Source organism: Apium graveolens, chromosome 7, assembly GCF_009905375.1.
Source record: "Apium graveolens cultivar Ventura chromosome 7, ASM990537v1, whole genome shotgun sequence".
Lineage (NCBI taxonomy): Eukaryota > Viridiplantae > Streptophyta > Magnoliopsida > Apiales > Apiaceae > Apium > Apium graveolens.
Window position 1 is genome coordinate 84683218 of NC_133653.1, and position 6229 is coordinate 84689446.

The following is a 6229-nucleotide window of genomic DNA, read 5'->3' on the forward strand; positions in this document are numbered from 1 at the left end:
AGTGCAAAGTATCTTTATCGATAACTTTATGATAATCTATTTATGCATAAGATAATCATTTAGTAGATATAAGTTTAAAAGATGAAGTTACAAAGTACTCCAATATACATATATCTTTTCCGAAAACTACTTGAACTACCACTATTCAAAGTATACTAGTTTCAAAAGTTCATCATATAGATGAAGCTACAAGACAAAACTTGTATAAAATCAATCTTTGAAATGTCATTTAAAAGAAATGAAGTTACGAGATATTTCATTATGTCCGTATATATATATATATATATATATATATATATCTTCCATACACTCCTTGAAAACCTCTGTTATAAAATGTATAAATAGAGTTGTAATACCCAATAATTTTGGAAGGAGGAAATCTTTGGCATAAACCCGATACCTTGCTGATCAGGAAAAGATATTGATCAAGTCATTTCTCTACTAGTAGATGGATGAATTTCCCGCCGGTCATCCCCCTGGCCGCATTAGGACCTTATGCTGGACCATCACTCGGCCTCTTACGTGTTGATGGACTGTCACCCAGCCTCTTACACTTTGATAAACCGTACTCCGGTCTATGTCGCCTATGCCGACACATTTAGATGGAGGTATTTCACGAATGTTGGGAAAGTAATTAAAAACTCTTTTATCAAGACAGCAACCTCGTTGTGAATATAAAAATACATCACGGAGCCGGATCCCTCAGATTTTTAAGTGAGTATTTAAATCCCCTTCGAAAGGAAGATTTAAAATTTTAAAACAAGTTTTGGGATCCGCTCTACCTTTTAAATTCATTTTGAAGACTTGGAAACATTTTCGTAAATGTTTGGGATTTGGATGATTTAATAGAATAAATCAGTTCAAAAATATTAGAAGAATATCTGAATATTATTCTTTAAATAATATTCCAATAGAGAAAAACTTTTATAAAATAAATAAAGTAAAATTTTTTAAAACTAACACTTGAAACGAATAATAATTAGCAAAATATATACTTATACGAAAGTAAAATCTTTATTTAAATAATCGAAAATAATGTTTGATTATTATTCAAAAATATCGAATATACCTTATTCGATTAATATTTATAGAAAACTATATGTATAATATACTCGGGAACATCGTCTCCCGGTTTAGAAACATGTTCAACTTTGGGTCCCTTATACTAAGGGAATACGCAACTGCTGCTTATCTCTAGCATGGGTATTATGCAGCTTATAAGCAATTATATTGACAAGGAAATATCAAGACTTCAAAACATGCATGCATATATATATATATATATCAACATGATTCCCAAAATATACATACAATAATATATCGCAAGATTTGCTAACAATACACATGCACTTAGCTCAAGATAATGTATATATATATATCATCAAAACAACTATTATACGGGTAGAAAACTTGCATGAGTGTTTCGGGGTAGACTTAAGCTTAGAGTGGGTCCGACAACCTATAAACAACAACATAAGCCGGAATTAATCCTCTGTCGCTTAAGAAACTAAGCTTTGCTCATTCATACAATAACGCTTGCTTCTACGTTAAAAGGTTTACATTAATCGCTCGCCTATCCTCGGCTCCACCATTTTTATAAAATTAACCGTTTAACATTTTAAGGCGAGTCTTTTGCGTGGAATTTACCAACTGTCTAATTCACTTTAAAAAATTATTTCGTGATCCGATTCATCTTTTAAGGGCCTTAAAAATGGTCTCAAAGTTACGTGAGGGGTAAGGGTTTGTTCGCAAAATGTCGTTACTTAAAATGGTCGTTTCTCCTAAACCGTAAATCGGATCTAAGTGAACCACATATCAAAACGAAGCTCATAACATAACCTATCTAAGAATGACAATGGTGAGTTCATAACAGTGGGTGCTCAGGTCCAAAATCTAAGCACAAAAACAGCTTCTAGGAAAATGGGCAGTATGACACCTATACTTTTAGCGATTCCCAAATTTTACCATTCCAAAATACACCAATCCAACTACCAATCAACAAAAAATCAAGATCCACATCTATGCTACTGATTTCAGTCATAATAAGCTCAAGAATCGCAATCCAACCACCTATTATACCATCTTCATAAAACAACTAAAGTACATAACAATCAAAACTCCAAATCATGCTTATCATTCAAGTTACTACTCATCTATCCAAACCATCACAGAATTCAAGTAAAGAAACTTAGTACTAAAGGTTTAGAAGCTTTATACCTTTTTTGGAGGGTGGAAAGTTGCTAGGATTCCTCAAAGAACCTTGATCTAACATTATACTACCTTGATCTTGCAAATGAAATATAGAACACAAAGTTATAACTTTCAAAACACTATCCATCATCTCTTTTGATGAATTATTTAGGTTATCTAGAAAGATAATTTGATGCTAAGATTCCTAAGATAACTATATCTAATAACCAAGAAGCTATAAAAATTACCTTATAATTTAAGATGGAGTGGAGCTTGAACTTTGAAATTTACTTCCTTGTATTACCATGAGAAGCCGAGAGCTTGGTGAAGATGGGAGGAAGAGAAATGATTTTTGCTTTTGCTTTGACAATTTTGTAGTGATTAAGGGCTTGATTATATTAACCTTGGTTTAATTAAGAGTTCAAACACTTGGCTTCAATCAATCCTTGCATAAATATCTTCTCCTTTGCTTACATCATCATCCTTGCATCATCTTTTGCCATTTGTTAATTCCTTGTGGCTTGATAACATCATCTTTCTCTAATACTCTTGATTAGTACTTAAGTTTGGTTAATCTCCTTGTTATTTGCATAAGCTTGATCTTTGGTTGTTTATTTGTTTTTCGGTACGCTTAACTCTCGTTAATCGTTTGAGGGATCATATATGGGATCTTATTACTTGGGCTTCCCTGAACCTTTCTTAATATTTTATATTCTTTTAATGATCCTCTATTAAAATCCTTAAATAGAATTCATTTTAATCATGTTACCTTATACTTAATTCTTTCGGTATCTGGTGGATTTTCGAGAAAAACTAAAGTGTTCGAATTCGAATTTTGACGACCTTTACATACACTCATTTACATTATGAAGTACTAATATGATCTAAGAATATCCATAATGGAATCCCTATATAGGGTGGTCTGATAATTTTTATTAATCAGCAAAGTCAGCAAAAGTTACTATTCATCAGGGTTTTAAAAATTTCCAAAAATTGGGGTTATTGCATCGAATACCTTCGTCTCTTCTTCGGACCACAAAATGTCGTTGCGGCTCACATCGACCACATGCTCGAAAGATGAACGGATGAGCGTGCCCCAATCACCTCCTTCCCAGACCAAGTAAACAAACTCCTTCTTCCGACCTAGTTTGTTTTCCAGGATAGACTTCCCATTGACTATGTGGGGGATTGTAGGGCGTTGATTCAAAGTAACCCATCGTGGATTCTTATGAGGGCTTTTTTTAAACTGAATTTTTTTTGAAATCAGCAACCGTTGGGGACATATTGTGCTTAGCGCATTGTGACAAAAAGCAAAGCATTAATCTCCAAGCGTTTGGAGGAAGCTGACAGGGATTGATCTCAAGATTAACGAGTAGAACGGGGATGAAAGGGTGAAAGGGGAACCTGATACCTGCCCTGATGGTATCCCAGAAAATACACCTATCAGCAGTACTCGTAAAACCAGCTAGTAGGGGTTTTGGACCTTGGACATAATGTGATGGCCTCAACCCCGGGGTCAGGAGTTGACGTCACTAAACACAATTACCAAAAATATAAACAACAGAATTATTATTAAAATATAATAACTTGACCCCAAACCAAGATCCGATCCAGGTTCAAATATAATTCAGGTTCTCAATAGTACAAACTCTTTATTCAACATCTAACACATTCTAACTTTATTCAGTAACTCCTCAGACCTCATGGTCTGATATAAACTACCTCAGAGGAGACGGGTCCAGTAGGGGCGGAAACATGGGTCGGTCTGACTGATCTTCTAGGCATCTGCGAAATATATATAACAGTTTGCAAGGGTGAGCATAATCGCTCAGTAGTAACAAGATATGAATAACAGAATAAAAACTGGAATGTAACAATAAAAGGAACAGTACTGTACCCACGATATCAACATTTCATAATGAAAATCAAAGGTAATTGGATATCACTATTTAGCATGCTTTGTTAAAACATCATAGCAGTGTGCTGTGTAATACCAGAGTCCAATTTTAGCATGCTAATCATTTTATAAAACCACTGTATCAACCAATTATGCTCTTATATAATTCACAAATCCCAATCAGATACATAGCGGATATGTGAAGACAGCTGATCAGGCTATCAACACCAGATGGCTCTAAATGCCATCCCATTTACCTGTTCTGGAACTCAGAGACTAGCTAGGTCTCTGACCTGCTGGACTAATCGGTTTTATAGTGCGCACAACCGAATTAGCCTCTTACTCCACCTTAATAGGCCTACTCTGGCCCCAATGTATCCCATATCTGACCGTTTCATCCAGTTTTCAAAACACTTGTACCTATCTCATTTTCAAAATCATTTAGTTAACCAGCACACATATAAAATCCGTTTCGCAAATCATTCCATTTGAGATAGGTACCTTTTGAAGTTACTTTTCCCCCAAAATAATTTGAAAACAGTGAATTATAACTACAGGGGATACGTAACTTAAAACATTTTTGTTCCATTACGAGAATAAAATATTTAGCTATTCATATGCACTGAACCATAAAAGAATGGTCAGGGGTACTTGCCTTGCAACGCTTTACAAAATCCTAAGTAGCTTTCACACTGACTTCGATCCTGGGAAAACTCGACCGGTATCTACAAATACAGAGTACCCTAATTAGTTACACCGACATGCTTGATATCCCAAATCCTAACAACTCAATCCGATAACCCGACTCGTATTATTATTCACATAAACTCGGAATCACATAGTCAAATAGTAAGAATATTAATAGGGGTAACACGTATAATATAAATACGTACATTTTCGAATATATTTTTAGGAAATTTTGGCAGCATCATATTTATTTATAAGACTACCCGTCGACTACAATCGACGTCATCAATCACACAATTCACAATATTACTTCATCCTTTTATATAACTTACATCCCAACACCAATCACAATTAATTATTTAAGTCCGATAAATATTTTATGTAATACTTTTTATTTATTTATAAAATTTAGGACTCAGAATATCGTCATCACCGTCCACCGTCCGCTCGTAAAAGTCATCGCGGACGGCGACAAAATTTCACGGGTACCCAATAATTTCCGGGTTTCCAACGCAAAATTTCACCGTTTATTCCTTAAAATAATTCCGCCCGAATAATTAATATCATAAATATTAATCAAAATCCTGCAGAAAATTATTAGAATTATTATAATAGTCCAATTTACAATCTGTAAAAAAAATAGAACAAGAACCCAACATTCAACACGCGCAAACGCACCACAGAAACGGACAGGGCAGCAACACAGGCGGCGGTGCCGCCTTCCACCACCACTCACACAACCATGCTTAAACACACACACACCTAAACATACACACAACATACACACAGATATATACAGGAGTATATATAACAAGCCAAACAGGGAACAAAGGAATCGCCGGAAATTCGGCCGGAGAACTCACCGGAATAAACCGAGAGCAAAACGGCTGGAATCAACGGGAAAAAGGGAGAAAAGAAGGAAACGGAGAAGAAAATAGAAGATGACAGAATAAAGAAGGGGAGAGAGAGAGAGGAGACTGTAGAGAGAGATCGATATAGAGAGAGAAGGAGCAAGAGATTGATGCTGCGACCGGAAAGAAAAAGAAGGGAATGAAAAATAAAAACAAAAATATACAATTCTGCCACGTATTAACTGATGACCCTGAAATGCAACACGTAGCACTAGTTTTACTGATTGCTGACACGTAGAGTTTGGGATAAATATGAAGGTTTGATAGTCTGTTTTGCCCCGAAACTCGAAATTAACGGAATGAGGTGCGAATAAAACAACCTCCGAAAATTACGAAAATAGCGTTAAAATATTATAAATATCCCGAAGTAAATAAAAACGTAAATTTCAAAAATTTTAAACAATTTTTAAGGTACGCTTTATACCCGCTTTTTAACGAATAACGAAACAACGCGCGGGTAAACCGATTTCCGAAATTTCCAAAATAATTTTAAAATTCTCAGAATAATACGAACTTAATAAAATATAAGTTTCATAATTTTTAA

General features: G+C 34.8%; 1 long non-coding RNA gene across 1 annotated transcript; it reads right to left on the reverse strand.

Annotated features, from left to right (window-relative positions):
• Positions 1–3824: 3824 nt before the first annotated feature.
• On the reverse strand, positions 3825–5830 carry LOC141672490 (uncharacterized). The gene is made up of 3 exons (XR_012555552.1): positions 5638–5830; positions 4743–4812; positions 3825–3975 (listed from the first exon to the last, which is right to left on the reverse strand). It is a non-coding gene; the product is annotated as an uncharacterized LOC141672490 (long non-coding RNA).
• Between the last annotated feature and the right edge of the window lie 399 nt (positions 5831–6229).